The 26019-nt window shown below is 45.7% G+C and overlaps 1 protein-coding gene across 3 annotated transcripts in view; it reads left to right on the plus strand.

Moving 5' to 3' along the window:
- The window catches only part of PHF21A (PHD finger protein 21A), a 294983-nt gene that overhangs the window by 129673 nt on the left and 139291 nt on the right, over positions 1-26019 (plus strand). The gene's annotated exons all lie outside the window — the stretch shown is intronic.

Consider the following 26019-nt stretch of genomic DNA (forward strand, 5'->3'; position numbering starts at 1 on the left):
TTGATGGAACTACTTTCTCAGTTATTTATATATTTGTTTTAAAGAAATTATTGAATCCTTTGTATATTTTAAATTAAACTATTTATTAATAAACACCAAAAGCATACTTCAAATATTAACCAAAAAGAAGGCTGCTACAGTACTGTGGTTCAAATAATTCACTTAGCAAGAGCGATAACTTCTTTGTTTTTCTGTTTTTCAGAGATATCAGTCTTTCTGTTTGGTATGTTATGGTTCAATAGGATTATTCTTTTATTCAGATGTTCACTGCATTTAGTTCTTGTAGTTGATGCAGAGTGGCCATTTTAATCAGTCATCTAGGTTAAGTCTGTGCTTCCAATAGGGAGATGATTGCAACCTGTGTAGATATACCTGAGCTAGCTCACTAAAAATAACAGTATTGCTGCAGTACAGTTCTGCCCAGCTGCAGGCCTGCCCAGGACACTGGGGTATATATTTGGGTGGCTAGCATGTGACACTATGGTTACACTGCTATTTTTAATGAATTAGCTCAGATACCTCTGCTTGTGTTGCAGTCACACCTCCCAATTGCAGTATAGATATACCCTTTGTATCTCCTTTTATTAATGTGTTTTGGAAATTAGTATTATAAGTTTTATGTCCCCCTCCCCCCCAAGGAGGGATATAACATGGTGGAAGACCCTAAGCCCTTGTACTGGAATGCAGTGCTTCTTTGAGTAACCAACCCAGGCTCATTTCCTAAAATTCTACATTAAGATTCGGGGCAATTACTGGTGCATCATGCTGAAAGATGGATTCAATTAACTTTGACCAGAATAGGGATGGGAGTGTATCTTAGAGCCAGAAGGAACAGGAAGCTAGGAAAGAGGAAGCTCTGGAGCGACACCCTATTAACAGCCAACTTTGGGGAGGAAGATGGAGCCTGAGGTTTATGTTGTGTTACTAATAAAGCCAGGCCCTAGGCATGGGGATTAGTTTAAATATTAACTCAGGGTCTGCATGCTCTCTTGAGGACTGGGTAGGGACTCTGCCCATTCATAGTTGGTTCCTTTTGTCTGCCTCCCGGAGGAGGAGAAGGAAGCACTTGTTTATCTAACTGTAACTTAGCTTCTCATATTGAAGAGATCATAACAAATACTTTACATTCATGCCAAGAGAAATACTGGCCTTTAAAACATGAATTCTGAATTAGAAGAGCAATTACACTAAAAAACATTTAGTGGAACTGGTTAGAACAGGTTTTGTGCCAATCACTCATCTAACTTTGGCTTTACGTATGATGCTTTTCCAATTATCATAATTTCCATTTAGTACATCCCACTAAGGCATGCTTCTTTGTAGCATTCTGTGACACGCTCCCTTCACAGCCTTCTCCTCTAGCTACCTCTATCAGCCTAGGGTTAAAGCTCTCTCCAGAACATCACCTCTTGACATTAGAGGGCCAGCAGTGTCACTGATGTGTAGCTGGTACTGCTTTCCCTTGCTATGAGCTGTGAGAGTGGTGGCAGTGAGGAATCAAGCTGTTGTCACCCTACACTGGCCAGCGGAGCTGGCAGGCTGCAGAGAATGGAGCAGGTTGCTCTATCTGAAGGATGGTGTAGCTTGATCAAAGGTGCATGGGTGATTTTAACAATTCATCTTCAAGTTCACCTGGGGCCTTGCAACTCCATGTTGCCCCCAAAGCAGTGCTATCCTTTAAAAGTACAATCTAGCCTCAGTGGTAAGCTCTGAGTTCTAGCCCTTAAAGGTAGCAAGATACTGGACTTCTTCAACCTGTCATTGTCATAGATTGAAAATTGCCCATTGTAGGTTTTTGGTCTGTTTGATTTTGGGCGGGGGAGGGACAGGCGGAGGGAAACACTTTTTAGGCAATCTGATGTTTAAAAATAAGTTTGTTTTGAAGTTGTTTAAGTGGTCAGAATATCAGAATAAGTTCAGTGAGAGACATATTAGTAGGCAGAGTATAAAGTGAAGTAATCAAAAGTGTAATGATTAAAGTTGTTGTTTTGTGTTTATTTTAAGTTATACTCTTATCTGGATTTCCTAGTGCATTCTATCTATCTTGTCTCTCTCTTTTAGAGTGTAAGAGATTTTTCTGTTATAGAGTCAGAGTTTAAGGCCAAAAGGGACCTGAGCTCATCTAATCTGACCATCTGTATGTCACAGGCCCCCAAAACTGCCCAGCACAGGAACACTAACCCCAACAACTGAAATGAGACTGAAGTGTAACAACCCACAAGAAAGTGAACTGTTATGTGCTAGAGGTAGAGAATAGGAGGGACTGAGCTGCATCAGTACCCAAGGCCCTTGCAATGGCAGGGAAATGATTAAGTGAGATAAACCCAGATAATCCTGATGACCTGAACCCAAGTGCCCCAGAAGAAGGTGAAAAAAGAAACTGAGGTCACTGCCACTGTGACCTGGGGGAAGATTGCTTCCTGACCCCACATGTGATGATCAGTTAGATCCTAAGCATCTGAATGAAAGCCAGCTGGCTAGGCACCTGAGAGAGAGAATGCTGGGTGCCAACTCAGAGCACTGGACCACCCCATTCAGTGTCCCATCTCCATCCATGGCCTTCTCTGAAGCTTCAGAAGAAGGAGATCAAACCTCCCCCTCAAATACATTGTTTGGGGGAGGTAGTAATCTCTTCCAGATCCCTGCGGGTGGCTAGTTGAAGCCCTGCATGAGCTTTTGGGGACATAAAATAGAAACGATCCCCAGGGCTGCTGAGTCTGGTGGACATAAACTGGTGGACATTCTACATTCCTTCACCTGTTCCAGGGTGGCCCTTCCTATTAATGAGGCTCTACTTGACGCCACCATGGTGATATGGCAGACCCCGGCATCCATGCCACCAACTTGTAAGAGGGCAGACAAGAAATATTATGTGCCTGCACAGGGCACTGTTCTCACATCCGTCTCCTAATTCAATCGTTGATGCAGTTAACTCTAAAGCCCTCCACCACCACTTATGACTGGGTCTGGAAGCGCCTGAACCTGTTTGGCAGGAAGGCCTACTTGGCCACTCATCAAATCAGAGCTATGTGAAGCTTAGTTCTTTTATTGAGCAGCTCCCTAATTCTCACAAGAAACAATTTAAAGTCATGGTTAACAAGGGCCAGATGGTGGCAAAAAGTCTCTCCAGTTTGCACTTGATGCAGCTGATACGACAGCACGTTCTATTTCAACTGCCATTGTGATGAGATGGGCCTCGAGGCTTCATATCTCCGGCTTCCCCAAGGAGGTCTAAATGATGGTGGAGGACCTCCTGTTTGAGGAGATGAAATTATTTTCTGAAAAGACTGATGTCTCCCTCCACACATTAAAAGATTTGAGGTTCACTCTTCGATCCCTCGGGATCTATATATCTGGGTACAAAAGAAAATAGAACGCTCAGCCACCATTCAAGCCTCATTCACAATACTTGTCCCAATATCCATCTCACTATACACAGAGATCGTATGAACCTCAGAGGAAGAAGCCCAGATTCTCCAGACGAAAGATGTCAGGATCTTGGCAAACTTTTTCTGAGCCCTCCACTTCAAAGAGACAGTTTGACGGGTTGGTTTAGGTACCCCTAGAACATTAATCCTCATTTCATGCTGGAAAACCCTACCTATCCCTTTGGAGATTGTCTTGCTCTGTTCTGCAGCACCTGGGAACAGAGAACCTCTGACAAGTGGGTGTTGGAGATTATCCAAGGTAGATACTCCATCCATTTCTCCTCCCTTACTCCACCAAAACCCTTCCCCCGCCCTCTTTAGGGACCCTTCTCACAAGAGCCTACTACGTCAGGAGAGAAACAACCTCCTCAGCGTAGGAGCCATAGAGCCAGTACCCGCACATTTAAAGGGCAGAAGCTTCTACTCTCATTACTTCCTGATACTGAAGGAAAAAAGGGGTTGGAGACCCATACCAGACCTCAGAGTGCTCAACAAGTTTATCAAGGCTCAAAAGTTCAAGATGGTCACGTTATCTGTGATCATTTGAGCATTAGAAAAAGGAGACTGGTTCTCAGTTCTTGACTTCCACGATGCTTATTTTTTACATCACGATCATACTGAGCCACAGGCATTATGTCAGGGTCACGCTAGGCCAAGATCACTACTGTTACAGAGTACTCCCTTTTGACTTTTCATTGGCCCCCATAGTATTCTCTCTCAGTAGTGGCAGCCCATTTATGCTCTCAATGCATCATGATTTATCCTTATCTAGACCAGTGGTCTCCAAACTTTTTTGGTCGCACACCCCTATCAGTAAAAATTTTTTGAGCATGCACCCCCTGGTACGCTGCAGGGCTGGCTGTACCATTTTTGCTGCCCCAAGCAAAAAAAAACCCGCCCAAACTGCCCCGCACCCCGAAGGATCCTCTTCCGCACCCCATTTTGGAGACCACTGATCTAGACAACTTTCTTCTCAGAGCACGGTCCTTTGCAGAGGCCCAGCAAGTCACTCAGACCACACTGGACCTGTTCCAGAATCGGGGCATACAGTTCAACAAACAAAAATCGACATTAACACCAGTACAGAGGCTAGAATTCATAGACGCTGACCTCGGCTCTATTCAGGCGAAAGTGCTCATGCCACATCACAGATTTCTCAGTCTCTCCCTGTTGATAGAGACAGCACAGGTGCTGACTCCATGGGGGCTGGAGCACCCACGGGGGAAAAATTAGCGGGTGCGCTGCGCATACCGGCAGCCAAGCTCTCCCCTCCTTGTCGTCTCCTCTTTCCCCCTCTCCCTCTGAAGCATGCTGTGTCCCCGCCCCTCCCTTCCAGCACTTAGGTAGTGCTTAGGACTTTCCACAAGGGAGGGGGAGGACTGGGGATGTGGCACGCTCAGGGGAGGAGGCAGAGCAGGGGCGGGGAATTGGGGTGGGAAGGGGGTGGGGACTTTGGGGAAGGGGTGGAATGGAGGTGGGGTGAGGACAGTGCAGGAGCATGGCCAGGCGAGGGTGGGGGTTGAGCATCTCCCGGACAGAAGGGAAGTCGGTGCCTATGAGAGACAGTCTAATCTAACCCCAAATTTCAGTGAAACATTGCCTCTAGCTCCTGAGGCACATGACTTCAGACACATCAATTATTGCTCATGCTAGACTATGCATGAGATGCCTCCAAACGTGGTTTGGTTTGCTTTACAGACTGAATGGAGACTACATAAGAAACTACTATCGATACTCACCAGGGTCGAGCAGTCCTTGGACTGGTGGAAGGACCCAGTAAATGGCTATAGGGGAATCCCATTTGTTTACTTTTCCCCATCTCTACTCCTGACCCCACTGATGCATCCCTCATAGGGATGGGGCACAGATCTTAATGGTCTCACAGTACAGGGCAAATGGTGTCCAGCCGAGACGTACCTCCACATCAACTTGCTCAAACTCAGAGCGGTCAGAAACTTGTGGGCTCACTTCTTCCCACTGATCAAAGACACACATGGAAGGTGTCAAGGCTGATCCCTACTCTGGCACTTCGAGTGCAGAAGATGGGGGCCCTCAAGGATTCTAAAAATTAATAGTGGCCACTCTAGTCTCCCATGGTTATAGCTTTTTTCTGACCTTGGATGGGTAGATGCTGCCACCACCCAAGTGCAAAAACCTCCTTGAGAATCCAGGAAGGCGCACTTGGGAATTCCTTCCTGTGAGGTATCCTCAAGCTCTTTCCTGCCCCCTCTAGGGAAGAGCTGAGAAAAAAAATAAAGGAAATCAGCTGTTGCCACCAGCTAATTAAACAACATGTGCACAAACCTCTTAGGGACACAAAAATCCAACCCTGTTCTTAAAAAAGGTAAATTATTAAAAATAAAAAGAAAGAAAATACATCTGGAACTTAGCCTTTTTGCTAGGTTTAAAAAAAATACTAAAATTAAGCATCAAGATAGCTCTCTTGATGTCCAGCTTAAAGATTACAAGCAAAACAAAAGCACCTGGGGTTAGCACAGCAGAGTCCACAAGCCATAAAGAAATAAGAGAAACCTAATTGTGTCTTCCTAGACATTTCCTGATCTACTTACATATCTGGGGTTTCAAATGTTCAAGGTATGATCTGATGATTTTCATACCTGGCCCAAAGCTTTTTACAGCATAGTTCCAGCCCTGTCGCTGCTCTCCAGGAGAACAACACAGACAGACAAGGGGGAAGTTTTTTTCCCCAATTTTAAAAAGTTCTAGCCTTCCCATTGGCTCTTTTGGTCACGTGCTCACTCCCTTTCTTTTACCAATGGACTTTTAACCCTTTACAGGCAAAGCAAATAACTAACTGGCTGGCTGGGTAGCTATCTCCCCGACTTCATTTATCACAGAAGGGTAATGACAGACAATATGGCCTGCATGTACTAAATAAACCATCAGGGAGTCACCAGATCTCATTCCCTGTGCGTAAAAGCGCTAAAACTGTGGAACTGGTGCATCACCCACAATATCTTAATATCAGCAGCCTACTTATCAGGAATGTACAACACAATGGAGGACAGTCTCAGCGGCAAATTCCCACATAACCAGAAATGGGAGATAGATTTGGTGGTACTCCATGGCATATTCCAACAATGGGGGACAGCTATAATAGACCTATTTGCTATTTACCAGAACAAGAAATATCCACAGTACTGCTCCAGAGTGGGGATCAGATGACACTCCATGGAAGATGCCCTCCTCCTTTCATGGGCCCAGGGCCTTCTTTATGCCTTTCCCCCATTCCCTCTAATACTGAAAGTCCTGTTGAAAGTGAAAAGAGAAAGAGTAAACATCATACTGATTGCCCCCACCTGGCCCAGGCAGACATGGTATCCTTACCTGTCACAGCTCGCATTATGTCCACCGATGACTCTTCCATCACTCCTTACCTTCCATCACAGAACGAGAGATGCACTCTCTGTCCCTAAAGATTCTGTGGCTCAAATCCTGGCTTTTTCATGCTTCCGGCATAAAGACATCTTTTATTAGACCAACTCCACTCTGAAACTGGTGAGAGAGACAAACTTTCAAGCCACATAGGCTATGTCTACACAGCACCATGAGCCTGGGGTTAGTGGAACTTGAGTCAGCTGACCCATGTCAGGGAACCCTGGGCTTGAGCATCTACATTGCATTTTAGCCCTAGGTTAAGAATTTTCTGACCCGTGCTCAAACCTAAGGGTCGGGCATCCACCCTGCACAGACCTGAGTCAAAATAAACATATCCTAAAGTGCCTTGTGAGCCTCCCACCTCCAGTGTCGACACTCTAGCCCTAGGAATATGGTACACTGGGGGAAAACTTGACCATGGCCCTTTTTTCCTAACTATGATGGTGCTATTGCTGGATCTCAGGTGCCCATAAGGAGCACATAAACTGCATAATTAGCTCCTTTGGTGGCTGTCAGAGTAGAATGTCTGCAGTTTGAGAAGGCTTTACACTAACTACTATCTAATCTGAGATTTGGGCTCTCCAGCTCTAGGTAGAGTCACAGTGGCAGGAAAATGCCCATGTGCACCTGTTCTGGGGATAATTAGGACATCAGTCTCCAGGACTGTCAAACTAATAAAACGAAACTTTGCAATTCTTAATTTTTAAAATGGGATGTTCAGTGTTTTTGTTGCATTGGTTTTCTGTTTATTTTTGTCTGTTTTGAAGTTTGACATAAAATGTAGGTTTCAGAGTAAAAACACACACACACACACACGATCCTGGCTGGGGAGTGGTGAAGTGCATCTCCAGGGCTTGGGTGCAGTGTGCTCCAGCACCCATTGGGGATCTGTTATCCCTGTCTCCACTGCACCCTGGGAGGCTGTGGGGAAGTTTTGGGGCTGGCTCCCACTCATTGCCCTCATAATGCATGCTGCCCAGATGCCTCTGCACAAGCAGCCCTCGGGGGAGGTGGGTAGGAGCAAAGCACAGAGAGAGGAGCAGGACCAATAGGCTGCCCTGCAGGAAAGGTGAGTGGCAGAACTCCCAGCTCAGCACGGAACAACCTCAACATCCCGGTAGTTGGGTGCTGCCTCCTGCCTGTCCGCTTTGCTCCCTGCTTCAGGCAAGGTCTGTATAGCTGCGGGGAAGAGCTGGATCAGGAAGGGGAACCATGCTCTGCTGGCAGTAATGGTGTTTTCAGCCACTTTGTCCGCTGCCTGCAGCTGTGCTCCTTTGCCTCCGGGAACTCTGGGATACATCCAGAGGACTTCTGGGACCCAAGTCAAGCTGGGACTGTGTACACACAGTAAAGCAATAGGGCTCAGACTCTAGGTCCCAGCTTAACATGGGCTTATACCCTCCTGCCCTTCTGGGTCCTGAGACCCTGGGTTAGCACAGTTGGTGTGTGGATGTAAAGGGGTTTGGCTTAAGCCTGTGATTACATTGCTTTGTAGAGATACCCACAGAGCAATGCTTTAGGTCTGGGAAAGGTACTCTGAGCATCATAGCTAAATGCAAGATGGAACAGATAGTTTAGCATAAGTATTTAGCACATCATCTAAGAGACCATTCAAGGTAGAGTAGCCTGTTAATACCTCTACAATCATAGGACAATAGCAGGGGAGCAGGGAAAGTTAGTAGGTTACAGAGTGTTATAATATACCATAATTCCAGTGTCTCGGTTCTGTCCATGACTTTTTGTGTCTAGCAAAATTATAAATTTATGCTCTTAGGCTTGTCTTTTGAAAGTATTGTTTAGGTTGTTTGTGAAAAGTGCTCACCGATAGTTGATAGGGTGTTTTTTGTCCTTTCTCATTTTTCTGCGTGAGTTTATTTGAGATGGTAGTGATTGTCTGGTTTCATCTATATAGTTGTTATTGGGGCATTTAGTGCACTGGATGAGGTATAGTATACCACATATTGTAATAGGCATAAGAAAGTCAGGGATAAAAAACAATGAGGAGTCTGGTGGCACCTTAAAAACTAACATTTATTTGGGCATAAGCTTTTGTGGGTAAAAAACTCACTTCTTTAGATGCATGGATCTGAATCTCCATGCATCTGAAGAAGTGGGTTATTTACCCCCCAAAAGTTTATGCCCAAATAAATCTGTTAGTCAGTAAGGTGCCCCTAGACTTCTCGTTGTTTTTGTGGATACAGACTAACATGGCTACCCCTGTGATACTTAGTCAGGGATGTACACCTTAATACACTCAAACAAGGACACTCCACCAGAGAAGTAGATCGCATCATGAAATGGGCCACCCAAATAACCTGAGAGAACCTGCTTCAATACAGAAATAAACCCCCCTCTGACTGCATACCCCTAGTTGTCACCTACCACCTCACATTGGAATCCATATGGGGTATCATCAAATAACTACAACCCATACTTTATGGGGATCCCATTCTGAAAGAAATATTTCCTAAACCCCCACTTCTGGCCTTCAAACAACCCCCCCAAGCTCATCACCAAAAGCAAGCTCCACACAGACCAAGATATACCAACTCAAAGCAGCACTGGACCCTGCCAGCACAACAGGTGCAAAACCTGCTAACATATCTCGACTACTACAATGATCCCCCCAATACACCTTTCATCAAGATCCATGCATTCTGCACATGCCTATCACAACATGTGATGAACCTCATCAGTGCACTAAATGCCCCCAATAACAACTATATGGGTGAAACTGGACAATCCCTACACTCAAATGAACTCTCGCAGGAAAATGATAAAAGACAAAAACACTATATCTCCTGTGGTTGAACACTTTTCACAAAGAGGTCATTCTATATCGACCTATCAGTACTCATCCTCAAAGGAAACCACTTTCAAAAGACAAGTCTGGGAGATTAAATTCATAATATTGCTAGACACAAAAAATATGGATTGAACAGACACTAGGTTTATGCTTTATTATAACATTCTAAAATCCACCAACCCCCCTTTTATCTTATGACTGTAGAGGTGTTACTGGGCCATTCTACCTTGGATGGTCTCTTTAGAATATGTGCTAACTATTTATGGATATCTGTTTAATCTTGCATTTAGCTGTAACTCTTGGACTAACTTTCCCAGACCTGAAGAAGAGCCCTGTGTTGCTTGAAAGCTTGTCTCTCTCACCAACAGAAGTTGGTCCAATAAAATATATGCCCTTACCCACCTTGTCTTAGGAACATTCTAAGGTTGGGTTGATACAGTCACTGCTGTCCTTCTCCCTTTCACAGGAGGAGAAGCAGCAGCAGCATCACAACACACTGTACTAGAAATTACTGGGAGCTGCTGAACTAATTGTGTAGGAGTGAGGAGAGCCACGCTGGGTCCACCCCCCTGGACTTGGTTTGTGGCTCCAGTGGCCCATGCCCTTCACTCCAGAGGCATCAAATGGTGTAGGAACCACCTCCTATGGTGTGGGGAGGTAAAGCTGACCTGGGTTTATGTCTACCTCATGAATCCGCTTAGACTCAGTACATGGCCTGAGCAGCCCATCCTCCTTTCTAGGGGTGGGAGTGCCCCCAACTCCTGGTGATGTGGAGAGAATGTGTGTGGGACAATGCTAGAGATGTGTTCACCCTCATCACTGCCACTCTGGGATGAGTCATCTTCTCCTGCTGAGTGTTAATGTAGGTTGCCCTTTGGCTCTAGTGGTAGAAGTGTGTGCAGCAGTGCTGAAGGGTCAGGGTTCAAACCCTGCTTATCAAGCATGAGGGGGTTATTAGTTCTCTCTCCTTCCTTTTTTTTTTTTTTTTACCTTTTCCATTTAAAGAAACCCAAAAAAATTACATACAAAAAACTCAATTAAATAACATTATTTAGATTTCAGTGTCAAGCACTGGAAAGTTAAGAAATGCTAGTTTTGTGATTGCTATGAAATCTTATTTCTTCCCCCTTGTGAGTAAATAGCATTACATTAGTCTTTAATTACATGGTCGCACACATTTTTTTTCCACAGGACCCACTAGCGTTCAGTACACAGGATGAATGCACAAGTACACAGAATTAAAGTTGCACAGGCAATGTAGATCTGTCACTTCCCAAATTTTGAGTGCTTGAATTTGCAACCTAAATACTGTTCCTTTAATGTAGGTTTTTTATGTAATATGTATATAAATGAGAGAGGGTATTTGTGTATGATTGAGAACATATGAAGCAAAGATATCTTATGGTTTATTAGGAAATTTATAAAAGCAAATAATATAATTTTTATTAAACATCATGCTCTATTTCTAATATTATTCCTACATTCTTTCATATTGACAAGTTGTAGGACGATTGAAAGGGAGGAAGTAATACTACTACTTATTTAATTTTCATTTAATACAAAAAAGTCAAAAAGAAGCACAGAACATCAAGCCATTTGAAACAGTTCTCTACTGGTGTTCTTTTAGGAACTGGTAAAGGTAATGACATCTTAAGCTTGTACATTGGAAAGACAGGGATAAGGAAATTAATTTTTTTGCAGATGTTTGCTCATTGATAAGAAGGAGCAATCCGAAAAATTCCAAAGTAGCTCTAACCATTTCTCATGGTAAATTTCAAACTAAAGCGGTACATCTGCAGAATGTACACATTTGAAATAAACATGTTTTCTGAGCATTTATTTTCTTAGAGTTTGAGATGCTGGATTTGATTAAGCTAACTTGTAAATCAGGAAGTAAGAAGGTATCTTTGAAACATTTATGTCCAGAGTTGTTTCTTAGCAATACACATCACTCTCTGATTTCATATGAAATACAATTACACTTGTGCACAAGCCAAACTTGCGGGAGAGGAGGTAGATTTTCTCAGTGGAAAGGGCTAAAAACCCATATCTACAGAGAAAGAGACTGGATTTGATAGGTCTGCCATTGTCATCAGTGAGGTCACACAGATGTGACCAAGGACTGAATTTGCCCTGCACTGGAAACTTGGTTAACAAATCTGTTAATTATGTATGAGTCAATAGAATTTAGTGCGTTCTCGCTCTCTCAGAGTTTCAACAGCTCTGCAGGCCTAACAATAGTAAAAAATAATTAAAACTAATTTCTATCACTAAAATCAACAGGCAGGAAACATGAAATACATATGGGGCAGATCTGTTGAGTAAGGTGGGTCATATTTTATAGTCACTTTTCAGAGTGGAGCTGAATCAGTGACAGAAGTTAGAGGCCTGATTTAGCCAAAATTACAATCTGTATCAGATGCTCTAAAGGCCTCCTTCATAATCCGGGACAGAATTGTCCTTCTCTAACAACTGTGCAGTGCTAGATTGAGCATTCTGCTTAATATGTGTCAGAACAAGCTATACAAATGTTGCAAAATATAAAAAGATAGACACATTAAGCCTCTGTCAGAGATAGATATGGTACATCAAGCAGCATCCCAGGACAGGGCTTTATACTGTTCTTTATACTAATCTTTCTTATCTTCCCAATAATGGAGTCTCTTCCTCTTCCCAGCTCATTTGCTTTACATGGTTATGGTAATCTAGGGAAGAATGTCAGAGAAACTTCAGAGACCATGCTCAGTGAATTACCTCCAGTATGCTAGTATGGGGCAGTCTGCCAGGAATAATTATTCTCTAATCCTGTGGACTATACTTGGATATGAGAGAGAGACTCCCAAAGACTCCTATGACATTGGGGAAAGGAAGACTCCTTTTTCAACATGGAGGAAATAGGAAACATCCTAATACAATAACTGTTGTCTGAGCCCTGGTCTACACTATGAGTTTAGGTTGAATTTAACAGCGTTAGATTGATTTAATCCTGCACCTGTCCACACAACGAAGCCATTTTTGTCGCCTTACAGGGCTCTTAAAATTGATTTCTGTACTCCACCCCGACAAGGGGCTTAGTGCTGAAATTGACCCTGCTGGGTCGAATTTGGGGTAGTGTGGACGCAATTCAATGGTATTGACCTCTGGGAGCTATCCCAGAGTGCTCCATAGTGACCGCTCTGGACAGCACTCTCAACTCAGATGCACTGGCCAGGTAGATAGGAATAGCCCTGCGAACTTTTGAATTTCATTTCCTGTTTGGCCAGCATGGCAAGCTGATCAGCACAGGTGACCATGCAGAGCTCATCAGCACAGGTAACCATGGAGTCCCAGAATCGCAAAAGAGCTCCAGCATGGACCAAACGGGAGGTACTGCATCTGATCGCTGTATGGGGAGATGAATCTGTGCTATCCGAACTCCATTCCAAAAGACGAAATGCCGAAATATTTGAAAAAATCTCCAAGGGCATGAAGGACAGAGGTTATAACAGGGACCCGCAGCAGTGCTGCGTGAAGCCTACCAGAGAGGCAAACAGCCACTCCAGGTCAGAGCCCCAGACATGCCGCTTCTATGATGAGCTGTGTGCCATTCTAGGGGGTGCCCCTACAACTACCCCACCCCTGTGCTTCCCTCCTCCCCCACTCCTCCCGGGCTACCTTGGCAGTTATCCCCTCATTTGTGTGACGAATTAATAAAGAATGCATGAATTTGAAACAACAATGACTTTATTGCCTTTGCAAGCGGAGATCAAAGACGGGAGGGGAGGGCAGTTGGCTTACAGGGAAGTAGAGTGAACCAAGGGGGCAGGTTTTCATCAAGGAGAAACAAACAGAACTTTCACACTGTAGCCTGGCCAGTCATGAAACTGGTTTTCAAAGCTTCTCTGAGGCCTGGTCTACACTAGGACTTTAATTCGAATTTAGCAGCGTTAATTCGAATTAACCGTGCACCCGTCCACACCAGGAAGCCATTTAATTCGACCTAGAGGGCTCTTTAGTTCGAATTCGGTACTCCACCCCGACGAGGGGAGTAGCGCTAAATTCGACATGGCTATGTCGAATTAGGCTAGGTGTGGATGCAAATCGAACTTACTAGCTCCGGGAGCTATCCCACACTGCACCACTCTGTTGACGCTCTGGACAGCAGTCCGAGCTCAGATGTTCTGATCAGCCATACAGGAAAAGCACCGGGAAAATTTGAATTCCTTTTCCTGTCTGTCCAGTTTGAATCTCATTTCCTGTGTGGACGTCGTGGCGAGCTCAGCAGCACTGGCAGCGATGCAGAGCTCTCCAGCAGAGGAGTCCATGCAATCTCAGAGTAGAAAGAGGGCCCCAGCATGGACTGACCGGGAAGTCTTGGATCTGATCGCTGTGTGGGGCGATGAGTCTGTGCTTTCGGAGCTGCGCTCCAAAAAACGGAATGCAAAGACCTACGAGAAGGTCTCCAAAGCCATGGCACTCAGAGGATACAGCCGGGATGCAACGCAGTGCCGCGTGAAAATCAAGGACCTGAGACAAAGCTACCAAAAAATCAAAGCGGCAAACGGACGCTCCGGAGCCCAGCCCCAGACATGCCGCTTCTACGAGGCACTGCATGCCATTCTCGGTGGGTCTACCACCACTGCCCCACCAGTGACCGTGGACTCTGAGGATGGGATAGTGTCGAGGGGCAGTTTCTCGGCGATGTTCGCCGATGGGGAAGATGAGGAAGGGTTTGTGGAAGACGAGGCAGGCGACAGCGCTTACAATACTGCTTTCCCCGACAGCCAGGATCTCTTCATCACCCTCACAGAGATCCCCTACCAACCCTCCCCGGCCGTTAACCCGGACTCCGAATCAGGGGAAGGATCAGTCGGTAAGTGCTATAAACATGTAAACATTTATTTTTTAACAAAACAGGAATAAAAACTATATAAAAAGAAGGTCAATGCATATAGGGATCGAACAGAAATCCTCTTGGGACAGTTCTACGAAGCTCTCTGAGAGGTACTCGAAAAGCCTCCGCAGGAGGTTCCTGGGGAGAGGTGCCTTGTTGGGTGCTCCGTGGAAGCACACTCTTCCGCGCCAGGCCATCCTGAGGTATAATGGGAGCATCGCCTCGACCAGCATGGCAGCATAGGGCCCTGGTCTGTGCAGGGATTCACGCAGCATTCGCTCTCTGTTTCTCCTGGAGACCCGCCTCAGGGTGATCTCGCTCGGCGACTGCTGCATCTAATTAGGGGAATTACTTTAATGTTACTATTGTGAATGCTTGACTTTTCCTTTGCATAACAATGACCGTTGTTTAACAGCCACGTGTTGTAGGCTGCAGAGGAAAAGCATACAGGGATCTTTCCCGGGGACAGCCGCAAGGGGCTGGAACAGGGTCAGACTTTATGCTTTCCAGATTGCCTGCAGCAGGAGGGCACTGCTATCCATTAACTGTTAAGCAGCCTAAAGTTTACGGCTTACCAGGCCTGGCTGCTACACGGATTCTGCTGTCCTGCCCCGCTTGTCCGATCTCCAGTGCAAGACCCCAGGCAATGAAAGCGAATGCCGAAAATTCGAACTTGTCCTGAGAGCACATGAGATTAGGTGCCCTGTATGGTCTTGTTCACAGAAACTGAGTAGACTGTGTTCAGTGTTCGCAAACATGTATCTTTGGAAGGAAATCACTTCCTTTTTCCCATCACACAGCTGCGGCTCTTTCACGAACTGCCCCGGCATCCCCCTCACAGAGGCTGGCGCAGATTAGGCGGCGAAAGAAAAAGACTCAGGACGAGATGTTCGCTGAACTGATGGCCTGCTCCAGAGCCGAGGCTGCCCAGCAGAGCCAGTGGAGGGAGACCCTCTCTCAGCAGCAGCGCTCACACAGCGAACGGGAGGACAGGTGGCGGCAGGAAGACCAGCAGGCGACTCAAACGCTGCTTGGACTAATGAGGGAGCAAACGGACACGCTCCGGCGCCTTGTGGATGTTCTGCAGGACCGCAGGCAGGAGCAGAGAGCCCCCCTGAACTGTATCTGCAACCGCCCTCCCCCGCCACAAAGTCCTGTCCCCCCCTCACCCAAAATCACAAGAAGGAGGGGCGCTAGGGGCCGTGAAAACTGTCACTCCACCCCAGCAGAGCGCTCATGTACCAAACAGCTCTCATTCCCTAAAGTATGAGAATTGCTTGCCTTCCTGGCTCACCCGATCCCAAATCCCAGTTTCATCCCCCAACTGTGTAGTTGAGTATTAAAAATAGTTTGCTGTTCATTACTGTTTCCGTCATGTTTCTTTGCAGAAGACTTTGTGTGAAGGCGAGGGGGAGGGGTTTGTTAATTGCATAGGACAGCCACCATTAACAGGGTACAGACATGGGGGCTGGATCAACAGCAGGTCACACACAGAGTGCAGTCACTAGGCACCCGGGTCACTCTGCGAGGTGTCTGCTGCCCCAGGTCAGTCTGGGAGGCGTATGTTGCCCCAGGGTCCGAGCGCCTGGCATCCACAAATGGCAAGGCAGGCTGCCCTTACCATGCCCTTCCACCCTAGCCATGAACCTCTCCGATGCCCTGAGCCCCAGCCAGAGCCATCATCCCCCCACACCTACTCACCCTTCCCACACACCCCTCACCCCTTCCTGCACACCCTCCGGTAACCGTCCTCCCCCCAGAGACCGCTGTAGGAGCAGGAGCCTGTCAGTCCTCGAGTGTAGAAGCGGTCTGTACATCACTGCACACCGTACCCACCACAGTCTGCGTCCCTGTTGGAACCCTTGAACGAGAATTCGTTAGTAAAGAAAACTTTGTTAATTAAAAATGTTCCAATAACTTTATTTTTAAACGTCTGTTGGAAGGGGGGAAACCTGGTGAACGGGGTATGTAACCGCTGAAAAAAGTCAATAGTAACTGAAACAGGGGCAGGTTCAGCTTCTCTGTAAAGAGACTGGACAGTCATAGGTTACCCTGCTCTCTGAGGAACCTAGCTTTCAAAGCCTCCCGGATGCACAGCGCTTCCCGCTGGGCTCTTCTAATCGCACGGGTGTCTGGCTGAGCGTAATCAGCAGCCATGCGATTTGCCTCAACCTCCCATCCCGCCATAAAGGTCTCCCCCTTGCTCTCACAGAGATTGTGGAGCACACAGCAAGCTGCAATAACAATGGGGATATTGGTTTCGCTGAGATCCGAGCGAGTGAGTAAGCTCCTCCATCTCCCCTTGAGACGTCCGAAAGCACACTCCACCACCATTCTGCACTTGCTCAGCCGGTAGTTGAAGAGCTTCTTGTCACTGTCCAGGGCGCCTGTATAGGGCTTCATGAGCCAGGGCATTAGCGGGTAGGCTGGGTCCCCGAGGATCACTGTAGGCATCTCCACATCCCCAACACTTACTTTGTGGTCCGGGAAGAAACTACCTTCCTGCAGGCGTCTAAACAGACCAGAGTTCCTGAACACACGCGCGTCATGAACCTTGCCCGGCCACCCGACGTAGATGTTGGTAAAACGTCCCCTATGGTCCACCAGTGCTTGCAGCACCATTGAAAAGTAGCCTTTTCGGTTAATATACTGGTTGGCCTGGTGGGCCGGTCCCAGGATAGGGATGTGAGTGCCATCTATAGCCCCACCGCAGTTTGGGAATCCCATTGCGGCGAAGCCATCTATGACGACCTGGACGTTTCCCAGGGTCACCACCTTTGAGAGCAGTAGGTCAACGATTGCGTGGGCTACTTGCATCACAGCAACCCCCACGGTAGATTTGCCCACGCCAAAGTGGTTCGCTACTGACCGGTAGCTGTCTGGCGCTGCAAGTTTCCAGAGGGCTATGCCCACTCGCTTCTGCACAGTCAGAGCTGCTCGCATCCGTGTGTCCTGGCGCTTCAGGGCAGGGGCCAGCAAGTCACAGAGTTCAAGGAAAGTGCCCTTACGCATCCTGAAGTTTCGCAGCCACTGTGATTCATCCCAGACCTGCAGCACTATGCGGTCCCACCAGTCCGTGCTTGTTTCCCGGGCCCAGAATCGCCGTCCCATAGCATGAATGTGACCCATTGCCACCATGATCTCCGCGGCGCGGGATCCCGTGCTTTGTGAGAGGTCTGTGCCACTCTGACACTTCATGTTCTCACCGCGCTGCCGGAGCCTCCTCGCCCGATTTCTCAGCAGCTGACTGTGGAAGAGGTGTTCGATAAGGTGCGAGGAGTTGACAACGGCCATAAGTGCAGCGATGATCGCAGCGGGCTCCATGCTCGCAGTGCTGTGGCGTCCGCGCTGTCACTGACCAGAAAAGTGCGCGAACAGAGTTCCCGCCGGCGCTTTCAAGGAGAGAGGGCGGGAGTGACGGTTGAATGACGACAGTTACCCAAAACCACCCTCGACACATTTTTCCCCCAGAAGGCATTGGGGGCTCTACCCAGCATTCCAATGGGAAGCGGGGACTGCGGGAACTGTGGGATAGCTGCCCAGAATGCACCGCTTCCAATGTCGACACTTGCCCCGTTAGTGTGGACTCACAAAGTCGAATTAGTGTCCTTAGTGTGGATACACAAATTCGAATTCATCAGGTCGAATCCACAAATTCGACCTAAGTTAAATCGAACTACTCTTGTAGTGTAGACATACCCTGATACACAGTGCACCCTGCTATGCTCTTCTAACCGCCCTGGTGTCTGGATGCACATAATCAGCGGCCAGGCGATTTGCCTCAACCTCCCACCCCACCATAAACGTCTCCCCCTTACTCTCACAGATATTGTGGAGCACACAGCAAGCAGTAATAATGATGGGAATATTGGTTTCGCTGAGGTTTAACCAAGTCAGTAAACTGTACCAGCACACTTTTAAACATCCAAAGGCACATTCTACCACCATTATGCACTTGCTCAGCCTGTAGTTGAACTGCTCCTTACTACTGTTCAGGCTTCATAAGCCATGGGAGCAAGGAGTAGGCTGGGGTAGGTGCGACCGCACGGTGCTGCTAACTGGGAGAGCAGCCTGAGGCAGAAACCTCCAGCTGGCATGATATTCCAGGCAGGACTGAATCTCCATTAGATGAAACTTGAAGAGAATTACCTGGAGTCATTCCCATTTTTGTCCAGGTGCTCCTGACCGACCTTACCGAGGCTGGCCAGGAGCACCCATGGGACGACGACGATGGCTAGCAGTCGTATTGCACCGTCTGCCATCTGCAAGGCAAGGCAAGGGGATGCTGCTGTGTAGCACTCAGTACCGCATCTGCCAGCAGCACTCAGGAGACATACAGTGACAGTGAGCTGAGCAGGCTCCATGCTTGTCGTGGTATGTCGCCTGCACGGGTAACCAAGGAAAAAAAGCAAGAAACGATTTTTTCCCATTGCTTTCACGGAGGGAAGGCTGGGGGCCTGATGACATGTACTCAGAACCACCCGTGACAATGTTTTTGCTCCATCAGGCATCAGAATTCCAGTGGGCAGCGGAGACTGCAGGAACTGTGGGATAACTACCACAGTGCAATGCTCCGAAAGTCGACGCTAGCCTCGGTACTGTGGACGCACACCACCAACTTTATGTGCTTAGTGGGGACACAATCGACTGTATCAAATCGATTTCTTAAATCGACCTAATTTCATAGTGTAGAAATACCCTTAGAATTTTTAAACACAATTCTGGGCAACAGGGGGGGCCAGTGTCCTTAGTTCCCCCTCCTATAACTACATAGCAGATTGACTTAATCTTTTACGTCAAATTAACTCCTGTAGAATGTAAAGTCTCAGATGTGGATTGTGGCCCAATGACATAAGAATCAGAATTATTACAACATAGCTATCGTGTGCTCATGTGCTTCAGAAGTGTGTGGGTAATTTGTTCTGGATCAGGTCCTATGTTTTCTTTTCTAAATTTTCTGATCATCTATCTCATCCCTTTTCAGTGTGAACATAAACTTTTAGGACTCTGTTTTCTTTTTGTCCATTCCTACTACTACTCTGATCCTTTGTGATGTAGAGTACACTTCATGGTGTGTACTCTACAAGGGATGTGCTGCTGTAGAAACATTTGAGAGATGTAGAAAAGACTGAAAAGTTCAAGACATGGTCATAGGTCTACCCACTGTGCATGGCACCTAGCATTAGTATTAGGACTGGCAAGCGATAAAAATATTATCGCAATTAATTGCACTGTTAAACAATAATACAATACCATTTATTTAAATATTTTTGGATGTTTTCTACATTTCAAATATATTGATTTCAATTAAAACAGTGTGTACAGTGTACAGTGCTCACTTTATTTTTGATTACAAGTATTTCTACTGTAAAAAAACAAAAGAAATAGTATTTTTCAATTCACCTAATACAAGTACTGTAGTGTAACATATTTATCATGAAAGTTGAACTTAAAAATGTAGAATTATGTAAAAAAAACTGCATTAAAAAACAAAACAATGTAAAATTTTAGTCTGCAAGTCCACTCAGTCCTACTTCTTGTTCAGCCAATCAAGTGTGGTTACATTTTCAGGAGATAATGCTGCCTGCTTCTTGTTTACAGTGTCACCTGAAAGTGAGAACAGGCGTTCTCATGGCACTGTTGTAGCTGGCGTTCCAAGATATTTACGTGCCAGATGCGCTAAAGATTCATAAGTCCCTTCATCCTTCAACCACCATTCCAGAGGACATGCGTCCATGCTGATGACGGATTCTGTTTGATAACAATCCAAAGCAATGCGGCTCAACGTATGTTCATTTTCATTATCAGAGTCAGATGCCACCAGCAGAAGGTTGATTTTCTTTTTTGGTCGGTTCATGTTTCCACATCAGAGTGTTGCTCTTTTAAGACTTCTGAAAGCATGCTCCATGCCTCGTCCCTCTCAAATTTTGGAAGGCACTTCAGATTCTTAAACCTTGGGTCGAGTGCTATAGCTGTCTTTAGAAATCTCACATTGGTACTTTATTTGTGTTTTGTCAAATCTGCAGGGAAAGTGTTATTAAAATGAACAACATGTGCTGGGTCAGCATCCGAGACTGCCATAACATGAAATATATGGCAGAATGTGGGTAAAACAGAGCTGGGGGCATACAATTCTCCACCAAGGAGTTCAGTCACAGATTTAATTAACACATTTTTTTAACGAGCGTCATCAGGATGGAAGCGTTTCCTCTCGAATAGTGGCCGAAGCGTTTGAAGGGTCATCCGAATGTTTAGCATATCTGGCATGTAAATATCTTGAAAATGCCTGTTCTCACTTTCTGGTGACATTGTAAATAAGAAGCGGGCAGCATTATCTCCTGTAAATGTAAACTAACTTGTTTGTCTTAGCACTTGGCTGAACAAGAAGTAGGACTGAGTGGATTTGTAGGCTCAAAAAATGTAAACCTTCAGTTTTTTAGTGCAGTTATGTAACAAAAAAAGTCTACATTTGTAAGTTGCACTTTGCCGGCAAAGAGAATGTACTACAATACTTGTATGAAGTAAATTGAAAAATACTATTTCTTTTATCATTTTTACAGTGCATATATTTATAATAAAAATAATATACGCTTTGCGTTCAAATACAACACAGAATACAATATATGAAAATGTAGAAGAACATAGAAAATATTTAGTAAATGTCAATTGGTATTCTGTTGTTGAATAATGCAATTAAAACAGCAATTAATCACGAATAATTTTTTTAATTGCGATTAATTTTTTTGAGTTAATCTCGTGAGTTTACTGTGATTAATCGACAGCCCTAATTAGTATTACTTTGTGAAGTGCAGTTAGTGATATTCAACTAATAACGAATGGCCTGTACTAAAGCGTAGTCCATGTGCACTTCCTGGATGCATATTGATACTGTGTGATTCAGTTTCTCCATTTCCACTATGCAAAGATCCAGTCTGTACTCAGTTTATGTACCATCAGTCTGAGAGTAATCTCACTTATTAATTGGGGATCCTGTTTTCTTTACCTAGGAGTGAATGCCCCACCAGTACATCCAAAAAACCCTTCCTAAAGTCTTTTCCATGTTGAGGATTTTCTGAAATTCTCCTACTGTTCCTTTAGTCCTGGTGCAACTCCACTGGTTCTAAAAACAATAGGAGTGATACTGAAAATGAGCAGCCATTTTTAAAACTGTGTTGTCGTCTTATCCTGCTTTTGACAAGAGAAGACAATGCCTAAACTAAACCGGTGCTCCCAACCATTGCTAATTGCAGAGGAACTACCCTAGTATCCTTTGTGTAGATGCAGTACGCATTAGTCAGCTTTTGCATATGTCCATCTGTAAAGCTTGATCCAAGCTCTGAACAAAAAATTTAAATTCAGTATTTCAATACCGGTGTTTGAGAAGAGGTCTGTCCTGGTCATACTTAACCTGGTGCTGTCTGTGAAGCATGTATTTTGTTTATTGTTTTTTTTTAAATTGGTGGTGGGTGGAAAACTTACAGTATTCACAAATGGTTTTCCTTGAATATTAGCCTTGTTGATGCTCCATATCCATAGGAAAGGTAGCTCCAGAGATGGCTCTGTCCTCTGTACAGTAAATTAAATTCCTGCCATGGGTCTGGATTTCTACACTTTCTGTTCAGTGATGTGTGTGAATTTACTGAAGAACATATACTCATATGCACACACAAACAGAAGGGGGAAAAATCAGGGGAAAACAGAAAAGAAAGATGGGGCTGTATTTGGCTTGGTAATCGATCATGCTAAATGCCAGTGTGTGCAAAAATTACAACCACAGAATAAACCATAGAAAGGCATATCTTATCTTTGGGGAGCAAAAGCTATTTAGTTCTAATGTATTGCTTTATTTCCTTAAGCCACAAGCCATAATAGACAAGTATTCCTTGACCGTTGGTACATATCCTTGGTATGTTTTAAGTGCTTTCAACCATCTGAGAATCCCCCTATGGCTCAGAAACACACAAGCAGATGTGGCTTACTGTTATAATAGGGGTCTCTTAATTTTACATTTCATGTTTTAAAACAAAAATCTTTTTTTAAAAAAATAAACCAATCTTGAGGACTTAGCAACTTTTAATGTCTTAGTTAAAATTCCCAGAAGCCAAACTGGCTGTAAAACTCAATGCTAGAGAAATGTGATTGTTCTCTGGCGTTGAGTCCTCTGTATCCCGGCCTCTTACTTGGGTATTGCCCCTAAGCCTCCTTCCTTTCACACACAAAAACCTCTCCCCACAGTTAAATGGTGCTTTCAGCCTTCGCTACCTTGCATTGCTGGGGATGTGGGTTAGAGCCAGGGTTCCATTTTCATTCATACTAGTAGACTATTCACTTTGCATTGAGGATACAGACATTACTCAAGTGCTGATGGTTCTTCAGTGTCTTCCCACAATTCAGTCTGTGTGCCTAGGACAGATTCTCCCACAATCCACTCAGACAGAATCATAGAGCCTCTCAGCTTACTGCAGCATGAAAGAACCAAGGGATATGGCGCAGAAGTCTGACCGACATGGGCGAGTGCAGCACCAGTGAGGACACAGTAACATGGGTGTGGCTTTGCAGCGTGGCTTCTTACAACTGAGCTAGGCTCAGCTTAGGTGCTCAGATACAAGTATTGATCACCTGATGTAACTCTTCAGTGAAGATACACCCTTGGAAGTTTGACCGCGAATGCTTTTTAAGTGGCTAAAATTCAAAGAAAAATTTCAGACTTTCCCTCTAGCCTAGCTGTGATTCTTAGCAGCACTGAGGCTGCTTTAAATTCTACTTCAAAAAGTAAGTATTTTGTTGTCTGCAATTCAGTTTCTTATATCAAATTAAAATGCTAAAATAGCCCAGTTGCCTGCAAGCCCAGCAGCTGGCCTGGAGGAGGCGAGTGGGGAGGATTGATAGTGAGGTTTGGGGAGAAAATACAGTTTTTTGCTGCTTTTGCTGCTGAAGCTTGTGATATTTACTTAAAATAAGAGGAAAAGATATTGACTGTCTATCATTTCCCTTTTTTCACCATATTCTCTGTGTCCTGGGAATTTGGCAGTCCATTCTGTTAAATGAGATGGCAGAGTGGTAAAAGCTAGGAATTAGGAACTCATCTGAATTCTAATTTAAATTTTTCCATTATTCATTTGGTATTTTTATGCTTTCTGCTTCACCTCTATATCTGATTTTTCCCATGAAAAAATGGGAATAATAATACTTTGCTCCTCAAAGTCATTGTGAGGATTCATTCATTAATGTATACAAAATGTGTAGGGATGGAAAGTGCTAAGTTCAGAGGTGAAAGTAAGCCGGTCCGGTACGGTACAGCGTACTGGCAAGAGCCAGTGTGCCATGCTGGACAGCACCAGCTTCCACGGCGGGGTTTGAAAGGGCTCTGGGTTGCCTGCGGCTGCGGGCAGCCAAGAGCCCTTTGAATCCCTGCCGCGGCTCCGGCGGCCCGGCAGGGGCCAAGATTTAAAGGGCTCAAAGCTCCCCACAGCTGCGGGCAGCCCAGAGCCCTTTAAATCCTGTCTGCAGCTGGGATTTAAAGGGCTCAGAGCTCCCCACCACTGCGGGCAGCCCAGAGCCCTTTAAATGCTGTCCGCGGCTGGGATTTAAAGGGCTCAGAGCTCCCCACAGCTGCGGGCAGCCCAGAGCCCTTTGAATCCCGACTGCGGCTCTGGCGGCCGGGCAGGGGCCGGGATTTAAAGGGCTCAAAGCTCCCCACAGCTGTGGGCAGCCCAGAGCCCTTTAAATCCTGTCCGCAGCTGGGATTTAAAGGGCTCAGAGCTCCCCGCCGCTGTGGGCAGCCCAGAGCCCTTTAAATGCTGTCCGCGGCTGGGATTTAAAGGGCTCAGAGCTCCCCACAGCTGCGGGCAGCCCAGAGCCCTTTGAATCCCGACTGCGGCTCTGGCGGCCGGGCAGGGGCCGGGATTTAAAGGGCTCAAAGCTCCCCACAGCTGTGGGCAGCCCAGAGCCCTTTAAATCCTGTCCGCAGCTGGGATTTAAAGGGCTCAGAGCTCCCCGCCGCTGCGGGCAGCCCAGAGCCCTTTAAATGCTGTCCGCGGCTGGGATTTAAAGGGCTCAGAGCTCCCCGCCGCTGCGGGCAGCCCAGAGCCCTTTGAATCCCAGCTGCGGCTCCGGCAGCCGGGCAGGGGCCGGGATTTAAAGGGCTCAAAGCTCCCCGCGACTGCAGGCAGCCCAGAGCCCTTTGAATCCCTGCAGTGGCTCTGGCGGCCGGGTTGGGGCCAGGATTTAAAGGGCTCCGGGCTCCCCTCAGTGGCAGGAGCTCTGGGCCCTTTAAATCCCTGCCCCAGGCCCGCAAAGCTCGGGGTTCCCCCCGGCAGCCGGAGCCCCGGGCCCTTTAATTTGCCCCTGAGCCCCAGGGGGCTCCCAGCCACCTCTTCAGCTGGGAGCCCCTGGTTGATTTAAAGGCCCTGGGTCTCCCAGGCTCAGCGTGGCCTCTTCCAGATGCGGCCATGCCCCCCTCAGGACTCCGGCAGTACCGGTAAGTCCTGTAAGTTACTTTCACCCCTGGCTAAGTTTTATTTATTACTAAATGTTTGTGAGGTGATTTGATGATATCATACATGTGCACATGTATACAGTGTTATCAGAAAGGCCCAACTAGTGACATGGACCATGGCTGTAGATAATCATTGTCCAAAACCATCTTTTTATTCCAGATTGCCTGTTAGCTGGAAGTACATTCTTAAAACTCTATGATTTTTTTTCCCAGAGACATTCTAGTCCTTATTGTCAAGGAAAAATACACATGGAGAAATAAATGCTTGTTCATTAGGCAATTGTGCAAGATAGTGGTTAGGAGTCATGTCGCTTGGCTAGTGTAACTAGAGAGAGAGCTGTTGTGGAACAAGAAAAGGGGAATTAAAGATTATCATAAATTAATTAGAACATTAAAAAAGATTGGAGGTAAAGTTTTAACACTGCATATTTTTCAGTTAACCCACCTTTAGATTATCAGATTAGGGGATTTTTAATTCTGTTTGGTTTCTTGCACAGTACCACCAGTTCAGAGAAAATTGATCAGAAGCTGTCAAAGGGGGTGAGCCTTCTATTCAGTTTAACCAAGGCTTGTTAGGACACGATCTTGATAGAAAGAGTAACTCCCTGTAGGATATTGTTGTGGGTTTGTTTTGTAGACTGCAATGTTTCTTGGGTTTTTTTCTTGGAGTATGCTGTATAAATAGTTACCACAATCAATCTGTTTTAGCAACAGTGCTCAGGTTGGAAGAGGATTCCAGAAAATGTTATGATAGGTTTATCCTTGCCTAAAACATAAAGCTCATCTGTAAAGCGTTGTTAATCTGTGACAAAGGTAGAAACAAATTTACAACTGTTAACCACAAACCCAAACTTCCCCAGTCCACTTATTTACTGCCAATTAAATTATAATATACCTCATATAAATCATGAAATGTAAATATTTAAGTTCTAGCAGAGATCCATCTTTCATTGTTTTTTTTCACACAGAAGCCCCCTCCCCTCCTCCTCCACAGCTTGTTGTTGCAGAGCGGATG

This window comes from Mauremys mutica, chromosome 4 (assembly GCF_020497125.1).
Source record: "Mauremys mutica isolate MM-2020 ecotype Southern chromosome 4, ASM2049712v1, whole genome shotgun sequence".
NCBI classification, from domain to species: Eukaryota; Metazoa; Chordata; order Testudines; family Geoemydidae; genus Mauremys; species Mauremys mutica.